Raw genomic sequence first — 14,194 nt, forward strand, 5'->3', positions numbered from 1 at the left:
ATCAGCATCAATTTGTTCATTCCACTCTCAGGCCTCAATTGAAACTGGGGCTCTTTGTACAAACATGCCAAGTAAGCCACAGCCCCTGCCCCCAAAGAGGTCTCTGAGACCAAAGGTAAGAAAGGGACTGTTTTCCCTATCTTACACGTGGTGGTGTCTAGGAATGATGCACAGCAGCTCCCATTGAAGTCCATGACCAGCCCAGCTGCAACCACTCACCACCTCTTGAAAATCCTACTCTAGGTGACATGTCCAAGGTTGCACAGAAAATATCAACACTTCAGACACATTCCTTGCTTTCACTCTTTTCTCCTCGGGTAAGAAGGGCAGGAGTGGTTTCTTGTGGTGACAGGCAGGGGTCTGGAGGACTCCCCTGTTTTCTACTAAGGCTTATCATGGACTTGGTCAAGGGGCCTCAGCAAACTTTCACCTCCCTTTGCCTTCTAGGCATGGAACTCGGTCAAGTCAGTGGAGCTACTGGCATGCGTGAAGCTGGGCATGTACTCAAGCACCTTGGCTGAATCAGGGTCTTGGTGTTGCCTTGCATCCATCTGTTTTGGCTGCGCAAGACTCAACATAAGCTGAGGTCTGGATCCAATTTGGTCTCCCTCTAGTTGTGTGTACTCATGGGATCATGGCAATCCATGTTTCTCTAGCTCAATCAGTAGATCTATACGAACATCACTGCCCTTCTACACAGGTGATGATCCTTGCTAAAGCTGCAAATGTGCTTCTTTCTAAGCTGTTCAGTTCCATCACACTCTTGGGGAGGCAGGATGTCACTGTCCTACGTTTTGCTGCTATTTAGGATTGGGAGCAGTAGCTAGGATTCCCTCTGAGGAGCTGCTGAACTCCACATCCATCACTTGGAAGGAAGACTGCATGCAACACAAAGCACTTGCTTTCCTCCTTCCTCCCACAAGGTATCAACACCAAAAGTTAAACCACAGGGCAGTTCAAGAGCCACTTATCCATTGCTCTTCTCCCTGGCTCATACTGACTCCCCAGCTACTTCTCCAGAAGGCTGCCAATGGATTTGTATATCTGTTATTACATCACCCTCATGACCAGAGGAGGTGAGCACCTTCCAGTAGCAGATTAAGGACTGTGGTGAATATCTTATTGCATTGTTTGCAGTGTGGCTGTAGCTGTGTTGGTCCCAGGATGCTCTATAGACGAGGTGGGTGAGAATTTTTTTTCCTTATTGGACCAACTTCTGTTGGTGAAAGACGTGCTTTTGATGGAGCCCTTCAGCTCTGTGTAGCTCAGAAGCATGTCTTTAACTAATAGAAGTTGTCAAATAAAAGAGATCACATCACCCACCTTCTCTCTAGTCTATCAGAGTTCATATTTTCTCTCCTTATCCTCCTATGGGGAGAGGGGTGTGTGCACTGAAGTGGTACCTTGATAGGGTTTTCAGTGTAATGCCACACTCTTTGTTAGAGCTTGGAGCCAAAAGTGGGGAGGGCTGCAGTGGTCCTTAGTTCCTGAGTGAGTTCATTCCACAATCCAGGACTGGTCCCAAGAAGGCTCTGCCTCCTGCACAGATACTTAACCTAACGAGGGAATCTCTTAGAGCAGTGGGCCAGGTCTTCAGTTGGTATAAATTTGTAGCTCCATTGACTAGCTGGGCTTTGCTTACACAGTGCTTGCCCAGAAACAGTAGGGTGCATATCACTTGTTAATTACAATTGTTATTAATAAGAAAAGGAATACTTGTGGCACCTTAGCGACTAAATTGGTTAGTCTCTAAGGTGCCACAAGTACTCATTTTCTTTTTGCAAATACAGACTAACACGGCTGTTACTCTGAAAATTGTTAGTAATAACACTTCCACTGATTCGCTTCAAAAGCATGTAAATACCCCAGTCTCCCTTGAAGGAGTATCTTAATTGCCTCCTCTCCTAACTTACTAAGGACAGAACCAGCCACTGCCCTTCTTGGGTTCAGTAAGAAAAGCCTATACCATCCCAGAGGCATAATCCCCATTCATGCATCCTGGTTTCTCCAGTGCCCCATAGGTTTTGTTTTTTCACCTGTTCAGTTTTTAAACCTGCCTCCAGGATAATATGACACTAAAGCCAGTGGCTGAGTGAAATAGCTATCGCTGCTGTGCGGCAGAGGAATTGCAGAGCTGTAAACTGCTCCCGAAATAGAGCAGATGATGTGTCAAACTGCTCAACCATCCAAATGCTCTATGATCTGATCACCCATCCCCATTTTACCGTCCACAGCGAACTGTTTGGAGGAGCTGGGATGGAAACTCATGCACCTTCTGCTCAGCTGTGCACAGCTCAAGGCTAAAGCCTCTTCTGACGGTTCCCAAATGTTTGGGTGAACCCTGCTGAGTCTTATCTCCACCTGTGGCACACAAGTGCCGAATACAAGGAGAGAGGCTGTTCCAGAAGTATTTCTGGCCCCCCCAAAACCAGGGGTACTATGTTAGAAATAGGAGCTTTCTATCTAACTTTGCTTTTGTGGAAGGCTCAAATAAGCATAGAGAGCCAAAGCTTGAGACTTCCATTAAACCCTTATCGTATTTAAACTATTGTGCTCTAAACACGCTACTTAATATCTCTGGGCCATTAGGGAAACTGTTGCCTTTTGCCACAAGGAGTCTTCCTTCTGTAAATCTTTGTTGGCTGAGCCAGGGCTAGAAAACTCTCTGCGTCTGAACGAAAGCAGGATTTCTAGGACCTGCAGGATTGGGGGAGCGTGGAAAGGGAGAGGCCAGTGCTTTGCATGACGTCCATCACGGAGCTGTTTAAATTTGGGAGGCGAGGCTTAACAAAAGGCTGGCTGAGGTGTTAGGGAGACAAATGAGTGATTCATTACAAAGTCAGATGTGTTTTTTGGCACTGGAGCGGACAGACGAGACTGACATTAACACATGGCATGCTGCAAGGATTATTGGAGCTGTGCCACAAATGCCCATGTCCTGAAGAATTGAGGGCTAGCTTGACTCCTAGAAAGAACAGGAGTACTTGTGGCACCTTAGAGACTGACAAATTTATTTGAGCAGAAGCTTTCATGGGCTACAGCTCACTTCATTGGATGGAACATATAGTAAGAATAAACTTTTATAGTGGTGATCAAGATGGCCCATTTAGACAGTTGAAAAGAAGGTGTGAGGATACTTAGGGAAATATATTCAATATGTGTAATGACCCAGCCACTCCCAGTCTCTATTCAAACCCAAGTTAATGGTATCTAGTTTGCATATTAATTCAAAAGCTCAGCAGTTTCTCTTTGGAGTCTGTTTTTGAAGCTTTTCCGTTGCAAAATTGCCACCCTTAAATCTTTTACTGAGTGGCCAGAGAGTTTGAAGTGTTCTCCTACCGGTTTTTGAATGTTATGATTTGTGTCCATTTATTCTTCTGCATAGAGATCTTTTGGAAAGAGCAGAACTGTCACCATTCTAGTATCTAAATCCAGTGGATTGTGTAATCCAAGTAGAAGTGACTCCCCTATAAACTTATGTCCTAATAGCAGCAGGGTCCTAATAACCAAAAACCCTTTTGGATGTGCTCTAATATTGCTTATTAACAGGAGGGCCACGTGAAAATAACCATAGGCAACACCTAGCACCTTGGTAGGTGACTAAAGTGGGGACGACTCATTTATAGATGGGCCAGAGATGCTGGGTGCAGACCTGGATAGGGTGGGGGTTGGATTTTGATGCCTCTCTAAAGGACCTTATACCCTTGCTCATGTCCTTTGTACCTGCTGTGTCCTTTGTAGCCACTTTGGAGAATTGGAATTTTGAGTGCCTTTTATTTTACACATGAAACTACTAAGCATGGAAAGCTCTTAGGCTAAAATCTCTAGTGCACTATATTGATGTAATTCTGTTTGTCAATGGAGCAGCACTGGCTTATGCCAACAGATAACATAGCCCATGGCTGTACGCTGTTGCTGTAATGACTACCCATTCTTGTGAGTAAGATCTCTGGTCACAACCCTCACATCAGCCTTGCCTTCTCTTGCTGACTCAAAGGTGGGAGGAGGGGATGTCTATTACTTGAACTGTCGAACTTGTAGCTGTCTCTTAGCTGCTGTTTTCAGCAAACCAAGTAGGGGGTGGGAGATGTCCTAGCTTCTGCTGCAGCTAATTCTGGAGCCTCTGTCCCAAACAGTGGGGCACTGAAGGGGTTAAACTCCCCCTCCCTCAGCCTATTGCTTCTCCTTCCACTACTTTCTTCTTATGCCTCCCTGTACCAACACTCCACAGCTACGCTTTGCCTGCGATCTAGTGGGATCCACGCCAGAAGGAATAACCTTAAGCCAAAAAAAGTATCACTAGAATAATTAACAGTTCTGGGTTGCTAAGAATTCTCCAGGAGGGTGGAGAGGGGGTTGTCCATGGAGCTGGCCAACCAATGCGGATGAGGGAAAAGACTGAGGCGAGAATATAACTCCTGGCACAAACTGCAGAGGGTGAAGCTAATGCTGTCTTAAATTTGTGAGTGAAAGCTCCCTGGCCCACGCATTCCACTGGCACCAGAGTTCACCAGCAGGTTTTAAGTTGAGTAAAAATCCTCCATAAATCTAGCTGATGGTTGTCTCATTCCTGAGAGGATGAAGGGCGGGGGGGGCAAAACCCTACTCGCTTACAAACAAAATGGGTTGTTCCAGGGGAATTAGGTCACTGGGAGCGTGGGGTGCCAAGCTACCCAGAAGCTCCCAAACAAGGGAGTGAATGTAATCATCGAAAAACAAAAAACTGAAGAATGCGGCAGTGGTTCCAAAGCTGACATGTGGCAGGGAACTGGTCAACCTTCTGGTATGAGCCATGCTACAAGCAAGAGAATGTTGAAAAGACCAGTTGAGCTGGAGTCTAGATGTGCACATTTCTCACATTTCCATGCTGGTAAATCTCTGCTCTGCAACCAAAAATCCCAGCCTTAGTTAAAATAAAGACTTGGGGTGGGGATGGGGGAAGCAGCCCTGGAAGCTTCCAGAACAAGCTGCCTTGTGAGGAATAGAAGGCTTGGGGGCCTAGTCTACACTTAGACTTTAGATCAACACATTGCTGAGGGGTGTGGCGTTTGGGTATCAGTCTACCTAACCCTTGGTGTAGACACAGCTAGGTCAATGGAATAATGCTTCCATCCACCTAGCTACTGTTGCTTGGGGAGGTGGCTTTCCTACAACAATGGGAAAACACTTTTTGTTGTAGTAAGCAGTCTATGCTATGGGCTGTAGCTATGCCACTGGAGCTTCTCTCGAGTGGATGAGCCCATAGCCTTGTGATTAAGGTCAAGTACTGGAACTAGCTGACCTGGGTTTGGTTCCTTGCTCTGCTGTTGAGTATCTGCATACATGGGCTTGTATCTTCCCCTTCTGTAAAAGGGTGGTACTGCCCTACCTGAAAGTAGTGCTGTCAGGCTTAACTTATTATTTGTAAAGCTCTTTTGAGGGCTATGGAAGCTTAAAATGTTTACTTCTGGTTGGCAGGAGGCAAAAATAGCCTTGCTGTATGTATTTTGGTACTACGGGTCCTATACAGGAATGCACCGTAATGAGAACTCTTCCAACTGGTCTTCACCATCTCACTGAAGCCAAGTCATGAATTCCCAAAGTTCAAAGCAAAAGTTCAGCATTATCAGCTCATGCTGTGAAGCATCTACACTTCAGGGGCAAAATTAACCCACCATCATATGCCAGCCATGAACTTCAGGAGAGGGCAAAGACTGAGGGAATCATATGGAAGTGGACAGGCCAGCAGGGGAGAGGTGGATTTGACAGGCCTCAATGTAAAGATGGCTGAGGGCACCCAAAAGGATAACCTGATGGGAAGTAAAAGAAGAGGAGGGCAAGGATGCGGCCCTATGGGCCCCTCATAGAGAATGCAGGAAGGAGGACCCTCTGAACAAAAGAGCACTGAGGAAGATAACTAAGGGAAAATGAAGTTGCAAAAACCAGCCCCCAGAGGGGATGATGATCATCGATGTCAGAGGGGGGCCACTGACCTTGAGGATGGAGTTGGCTCAGACTTATCTATCCTGAATTGACTCTGAATTCAGTATCTTACTGGTTAAATGCTGTATATTGCTAGCACATGACACGAATGTTCCATGATGTGCATGTAGATGCACAGGAAGTTTTTGGAAAGCGTAGGGGACAATTTTCTGGTGCAAGTGCTAGAGGAGCCAACTGGGGGGGGGCGCTTTTCTTGACCTGCTGCTCACAAACCAGGTAGAATTAGTGGGGGAAGCAAAAGTGGATGGGAATCTGGGAGGCAGTGACCATGAGTTGGTTGAGTTCAGGATCCTGACGCAGGGAAGAAAGGTAAGCAGCACGATACGGACCCTGGACTTCAGGAAAGCAGACTTCGACTCCCTCAGGGAACGGATGGCCAGGATCCCCTGGGGGACTAACTTGAAGGGGAAAGCAGTCCAGGAGAGCTGGCTGTATTTCAAGGAATCCCTGTTGAGGTTACAGGGACAAACCATCCCAATGAGTCAAAAGAATAGTAAATATGGCAGGCGACCAGCTTGGCTTAATGGTGAAATCCTAGCGGATCTTAAACATAAAAAAGAAGCTTACAAGAAGTGGAAGGTTGGACATATGACCAGGGAAGAGTATAAAAATATTGCTCGGGCATGTAGGAATGATATCAGGAGGGCCAAATCGCACCTGGAGCTGCAGCTAGCCAGAGATGTCAAGAGTAACAAGAAGGGTTTCTTCAGGTATGTTGGCAACAAGAAGAAAGCCAAGGAATGTGTGGGCCCCTTACTGAATGAGGGAGGCAACCTAGTGACAGAGGATGTGGAAAAAGCTAATGTACTCAATGCTTTTTTTGCCTCTGTTTTCACTAACAAGGTCAGCTCCCAGACTGCTGCGCTGAGCATCACAAAATGGGGAAGAGATGGCCAGCCCTCTGTGGAGATAGAGGTGGTTAGGGACTATTTAGAAAAGCTGGACGTGCACAAGTCCATGGGGCCGGACGAGTTGCATCCGAGAGTGCTGAAGGAATTGGCAGCTGTGATTGCAGCGCCATTGGCCATTATCTTTGAAAACTCGTGGCGAACCGGGGAAGTCCCGGATGACTGGAAAAAGGCTAATGTAGTGCCAATCCTTAAAGGGAAGAAGGAGGATCCTGGGAACTACAGGCCAGTCAGCCTCACCTCAGTCCCTGGAAAAATCATGGAGCAGGTCCTCAAAGAATCAATCCTGAAGCACTTGCATGAGAGGAAAGTGATCAGGAACAGCCAGCATGGATTCACCAAGGGCAAGTCATGCCTGCCTAATCTAATTGCCTTTTATGATGAGATTACTGGTTCTGTGGATGAAGGGAAAGCAGTGGATGTATTGTTTCTTGACTTTAGCAAAGCTTTTGACACAGTCTCCCACAGTATTCTTGTCAGCAAGTTAAGGAAGTATGGGCTGGATGAATGCACTACAAGGTGGGTAGAAAGCTGGCTAGATTGTCGGGCTCAACGGGTAGTGATCAATGGCTCCATATCTAGTTGGCAGCCGGTATCAAGTGGAGTACCCCAAGGGTCGGTCCTGGGGCCGGTTTTGTTCAATATCTTCATAAATGATCTGGAGGATGGTGTGGATTGCACTCTCAGCAAATTTGCGGATGATACTAAACTGGGAGGAGTGGTAGATATGCTGGAGGGGAGGGATAGGATACAGAAAGACCTAGACAAATTGGAGGATTGGGCCAAAAGAAATCTGATGAGGTTCAATAAGGATAAGTGCAGGGTCCTGCACTTAGGACGGAAGAACCCAATGCACAGCTACAGACTAGGGACCGAATGGCTAGGCAGCAGTTCTGCGGAAAAGGACCTAGGGGTGACTGTGGACGAGAAGCTGGATATGAGTCAGCAGTGTGCCCTTGTTGCCAAGAAGGCCAATGGCATTTTGGGATGTATAAGTAGGGGCATAGCGAGCAGATCGAGGGACGTGATCGTTCCCCTCTATTCGACATTGGTGAGGCCTCATCTGGAGTAGTGTGGCCAGTTTTGGGCCCCACACTTCAAGAAGGATGTGGATAAATTGGAGAGAGTCCAGCGAAGGGCAACAAAAATGATTAGGGGACTGGAACACGAGTTATGAGGGGAGGCTGAGGGAGCTGGGATTGTTTAGCCTGCAGAAGAGAAGAATGAGGGGGGATTTGATAGCTGCTTTCAACTACCTGAAAGGGGGTTCCAAAGAGGATGGCTCTAGACTGTTCTCAATGGTAGCAGATGACAGAATGAGGAGTAATGGTCTCAAGTTGCAGTGGGGGAGGTTTAGATTGGATATTAGGAAAAACTTTTTCACTAAGAGGGTGGTGAAACACTGGAATGCGTTACCTAGGGAGGTGGTAGAATCTCCTTCCTTAGAGGTTTTTAAGGTCAGGTTTGACAAAGCCCTGGCTGGGATGATTTAACTGGGAATTGGTCCTGCTTTGAGCAGGGGATTGGACTAGATGACCTTCTGGGGTCCCTTCCAACCCTGATTCTATGCCTGTTAGTTTCCAGATAGAGGAGATTGTGTTAGGTGTTTCAGAGGCCCAAACCAAAGTGGTGTGGGATCTGTCTACCTGCAATGCCCCCTTCTGTGGTGGTGTGACACAGGGAGAAATCAATAGGGGCTTTCCACCTAGCTCTCCCTTAATTTATAACGGAGGGAGCTGCTGACAGGATGTTCTTGAGGGGCAAGGTGCTTGACTTGCACTGAGACACCCAGAAGGCCAACAAATCTGGGCTGAGGTTTGGAGGGAATCTTATTGTGGCATGGGGGTAAGTGGTGGGTGGGGTTTTTTTGTGGTAGCCAAAGTGTGTGTGGGGGGGATTTCAGTTTTGTGCTGAAGTTCAGAGAATGGTGGAAGTTTGCTACTTTTTTTTTATGGTGATGGACTTCTTGATGGCTTTTTGGATCAATTTGGATTGCGCATTGAAAGTCTGGTATAAGCATCTCCTGTTCTGTAAGTTGGAATCTATTGAACATACTAGCTGGATGGCTACTTCGGGAAACCTGAAATAACTTAAGGGAGGTTCCCCATGACTTGTATTGGTAAAATCAAAAATCTCTTCAGTTTACCTCTCATGTCTACAACAGAGCTATATGCTGTATTCCTCTTACAGACAACTAAATAGCTAGTTACAATTCACTGGTGTAGTATTTTCTGTAAGCACTGGACTAGTGAAAACAACTGTGGTGAATGCTTCATGAATTACTGGCCTTCAAAGACTAGGCCGGGCATCAAACAGATGTCCAGATTAATCTCCATTGAAGTCCATGTAATTGTCCCAGAGAGAAATTGGACCCATTAAACTAAGTAGTGTTTCTACTTTGTAGAAGGGGGTATGATGTGGGCCCAAGTTAGGAAAGTTATTGGGAGGAGGGGAAAATCCCAATCTGGAATTGCTGGAAAGCTGAAAGGAAAAGACATCAGATCTGTTCCACATGGTCCAGTCTGAACTAGTGTCTGGCTTCCTTCACTTGAGTCACTGGGCTATGTTGTGTGCTCTGCAGAGTCATTGGGCTGTGACATACATTCATACTGGATACAACAGAGTTGCCTCTCAAAGCCTTTTTGGGAGAAAGGAGAAGGTCAGAAGGAAGAGGGGTTGGCATAGGCAGTAGAACTGCCGGCAAAGTAGTCAAGTAAAAAGGAAAGATATCCACTGGGGGAGGGGGGGTGTCGTGCAGATTTACCATGCAGAAATCCTGTGGAAGCGGAGAGTGGACTGCTGGATTTCACCAGGCCTGGCATTCCAGGCAGATATAGCCAAGCAGTTTTCTTGCAGTGATGTGGCTCTGCTTGGCTCAGGCAACTCTCGATTTATGTCAAACTGGGAGTGCACTCACTGGCTTCTGCCTCTCTCGTCCCGCTTGGACTGATCACCAACAAATCCTCTTGCTAGGCAGAGAACTAAAGCTTTAGCTTAGAGCCTGTCTAAAACCAGGGCTCATTGGGGAGTAGCATCTATCTAGAAGTTCAGGCAAATCCATATTGCCACAAATACATAGCTGTCTAGGGACTTTGCCACTGTCTGTGTGAGGCACGCTATGGTAAGCTGGAAGTTTCAAGATCCAGCCCTGTGCGCATGCTTGCGCGCTCTCTCTCTGAATATTAGAGCATGGATCACTGCAATTTGATATTAGAGGGGAAACCTTTTAGCATTGTAGGGCTGGGCACAACTGAGCATCCAGGGTAGTACCACTTGCCAACAGTTTATTGCAATATTGAAAGCAGATATAATGCCAGTGTCTCTTTAAAAAGAGATGAGACTAACTTTAATGATTCCCAACTAAGCACTGCATTTTGCAGTAAGATGCAGACTGAATGGTGAAACATGACTAATATAAATCCACAGTCACTATTAGAAACTGTTCCCACTAACAACCACCTCCTGGGGGGGAGCTGGGATTGTTCCGGGAACACCTCTACCGTCAAATGCATCCTAGACTTTTCGCTGAAATTATCTGTAGTGTCCAGAGGTCACATCCAAGATCAGGGCCCCATTGTGCCAGGTGCTGGGGGGAGAGATGCATAGTAAGAGTCTTGTCTAAAAAGACTACAAGACCGGCAAAGGGTGGGATGGGGCACAGTAGGGTGAAGTGTCTTGCTCAGTGTCACAGCAGGCAGTGGGGAATAGAACCCAGGTCTCTGACATCCAGTCCAGTGCCTGACCCACTAGCCCACTCTCCCTCTTAAGGACCAAAAGTAATTTTTCTTAGAGCCACCTGATTGATAAACAAGCAGTTGGGCTCAGTCCAGGACTTAATGGAAGGGCATTTTCCCCCTCAAGTCAAAATAACACCATTGCATGTAGCCTCCTAGGTGGCAGTTTAATCACCAAAGCTGAGGATTTTTTTCCCACAGGGGGAGCATACATGAACTTCCTTCACCCCGACAGAGCCCCGGACTCCTGGGCAGGAACAGCTCAGCCTCTGTGCAGAGCCCAGAGGGCATCTGACTTGGACACCATGGCCTCACAAGACCTCACTCAGCCTAGGTTGCGTAAAAGGACTAGATGGATTATAAGGGTTCCTTGCCGTGGCAGCCCTAAGCTAGCATTTCAGGCACCGGCACTGACATTCCCTGGCGCGGGGGGGGGGGTGTTGGTGGCACTCTTTTGAAAATGCCACCTCAGCCCTTGGAACGGTCACAGTAAAGTCCTGATACTGCTAGGGTGGCACCCCCTGCTGGAATGGGCATAGATTTCATGCCACAGATGCATATTACTCTGCATCGTTTGTTCCCCAGGAGTCCTTCGCCTGGAAGATGGGCTCTGTGTAACAGCTAGGAGAGGCGCACACTTCATTTTACTGTTTGTTTTTTTTTTTTTTCCTCCCCCCGCCGCCTCATTTCTTGGTTTGGTTTTTCTGAATGGGACGACAGGCCTTTGGTCAAGTAGCAGCAACTGCTACTGACCCTGTAAACTTGCTTTGGTCACGAGACCCCTTTTTATAACTTGTTCTCTTGCTTTGGCCTCAAGCAGACCTCAACAAAAAAGCCATGAAGCTGGGTTGGGTGATAAGTGTCCATTATCATGCTCGTTGGATGGGTCTTTTCTCACTGAACTGAGCAAAACAGGAGGTTTTTTTTCTGAAGCTTCGGCGTGGTCATCACTTACATTTTAAGTCAGCGTAGCTATGGCACTCAAGAATGTGGAGAAAAATCTATACCCCCAGAACCCTGTGGCTCTGCCCAGCTAACCCCAGATGTAGACCTAGCTTCCCTTGACCTAGCTACCATTGCTTAAGAAGGTGGAGTTACATGCTTTTTTCCAGAACTGGAGTATGCCGCAGGGTTCTAGCTACAGTGCTGCAATAGCCCCTGGAGTGTAGACCAGCTTTTAAGGTCCGAAGTTACTTCTGAAGGATATGGAGGAAGTGATGCCAAACCCTAGGCTGCTGAGCAAAGAGAAGGGCCGGCAAGCAGGCTGAAATCCAAAGAGTGGACTTGAATGATTTTTTTTTTTTTTTTTTTTTTTCCCCCTACTCACTAGTCAGGACTCTGAGCTAATGAGCTGTTAGACTTTCATGGTAGTCAAGTTCCATCTTTGGAGATGTCATTCAGGCACCTTTCTGTAAAATTTTATTAAGGGGGTGAGCAGGAACCGGTGGCAAGGGTGGAAACCTACAAACTAGAGTTGTCCTATCACCTTGGCTATCAACCACAAGCCCCCATGGTCAATCCTGGAAGCATCCTGCAAAGACTCTTTGCACAGAGCACTTAAAACATTCAGGTTACCACTGATCCATTTAATGCTTTGATATTTTACCATTTCTCTGGCTTTCCAAACACTAATCCCAAGCAACTGCTAAAGGCCTGAACTGACTGAGGGTTTTGGAGTGTTGCTATCTCTGTACTGTCTTTAAAGCCTGAGCTTTTTGATTAGTGACTAATTTCAGGAGCCGGGTGTGTGTGTGTTTTTTCCACCCCCCCCCCCCCTTTCAACTAGGCACCTTGAATGGGCCTTATTTTCAGAAGATGCTGAGCACCTGCCCTCTGAAAATCTGCTCCCTTTAAGGAGTCCTTTTGGGCACTGGAAAACTGAGGCACCAAAAATCATCAGTCACTTTATAAAATCTTAGCCATATTGTCCATGTAGATGTATGTCCCCCTCATCTGTCGTATCCGACTGCTGCACAATCCTGGTGGTGTACATCTTCTGGAATATTGCAGTGAGTGGTCCCAGATCAAGTAGATGAGTCACTGGAGGCTGACTTGATTTACAAAATATGCCCTCCCCCCCCATATTTTTCTTTTCTTAGATTTGCATGTGCCTCCTAAGTTAGCTGTAGAAATGTCAAGGAACAAACCGTTCAGGCAATTGTGCTGATGGGTACACATGGTGAATGGCCCACCGAATTTGCTGCAGCACATAAATATTGCGTGTTCATGTCAAGTAGCCCTGCCTCAGTGAGGTTGGATGCCCCTTTTCCTTAGTAAGTAAAGGGCCCGGAGCATGTGTTGTATCCACATCCCATTTACAAAGAGGTTTAAAAATTACCTTTTTTGAAAAGTCTTTGGGGAAAATGGCTAGTTTTTTGGAATACTTTCACTCAGTTGTTCACTCTTTGATTTTTTTTTTTCACTTATCAGTGCCTCCCCCTTATTTCTTTTTGTCCCCTTTTCCTTCAGTCATTTAAAAAACAAACAAACAAATACTTCAAAAGTGGCCAAGAGGTGGGGGAGAACCTTAAACAAAATCAGCAAAACAATTTTGGAGAAACAATGGGTCCCTTTTTTTTTTTAATCCCACAGAACAACATGGACTTCTATGAAGTGGCTTTTAATGTTTCAGTCAACTCAGCTGGGTGTGGGGGCTCAGATCAGGACTTGGAATACAAATTTGTTTGTAAAGAAATATCTTGGCATTCCAGCTATTGGCTGGGGATTGATTGCCTGCTTGGTAGGGAGAATCCCTATGTTTAACATGAAATTCCTCCTAAATATTAAAACAAAAGGATAACTTTTTAAGGTTCTAGAACCTTATTTTTAACTCAAAGTTGTCCATTTCCCCCTCCCCTTCTTCCTGCCCTGTCTTTGCTGCCCTCCCCCCATATTGGGCCCTGTTAGGGGTCTGCAAGTTCTGAAACCAACAGAGTATGCTTCAGTGAAGGTGAACGCCCAGCCCCGCACTTGCTCTGTGTGTGTCTGTCCAGGGCTGAAACGTTCCAGTAAGCTTTTTAATTCTGGCTTTAGCAATTCTTCCTTTTTGGCTGGGGGGAAATGCATCTTCAGGTCCCTCAAAACCCTGTATAGTGATTCCCATTGACTGACTACACTGGCACCTGGCCGGAAGAGGGCAGAGCCAGGAGAGCTGGCTACTGTTAGAAAAACCAACAAACTGCTCATGCTTCCAGCAGATGTTCCTGCAGCTTCTTTACTCCCTGGGGCCGCTGCCAGCCTGGTCAGCGTCCAGCAGCCAGTCACTCGACACCAGGAACAGTATGCTAGCTTCTTTTGTTGCACATTGTACAAGTCAAGGACCTTGTGCTTGAAGGGGATGGGACACCTATTTCCCCCCCACCCCCCCAAGCTCCCAAATCACTTAACTTAGAGGAACAAACTTGAAAACTAAAGCCTCTTGGTGGCATAACCTGAACCGAGGCCTGAAGGTGGGTGAGTTATGAGAGCAGGGGGGGTCATTGCATAGAACCCAATGACTGCAGAGCCATAATGCAGTACATGTGCTGTGTGTCTCTCTCCTTTTCACCCCCAACTCCGTGAGGCAGGGTC

At 46.7% G+C, this 14,194-nt stretch overlaps 1 protein-coding gene across 1 annotated transcript in view; it reads left to right on the forward strand.

Moving 5' to 3' along the window:
• The window catches only part of WNT9A (Wnt family member 9A), a 68,421-nt gene that overhangs the window by 31,696 nt on the left and 22,531 nt on the right, over window positions 1-14,194 (forward strand). The gene's annotated exons all lie outside the window — the stretch shown is intronic.

The sequence above is a fragment of the Lepidochelys olivacea genome, assembly GCF_965140295.1.
Source record: "Lepidochelys olivacea isolate rLepOli2 genome assembly, chromosome: 2".
Taxonomy (NCBI): domain Eukaryota; kingdom Metazoa; phylum Chordata; order Testudines; family Cheloniidae; genus Lepidochelys; species Lepidochelys olivacea.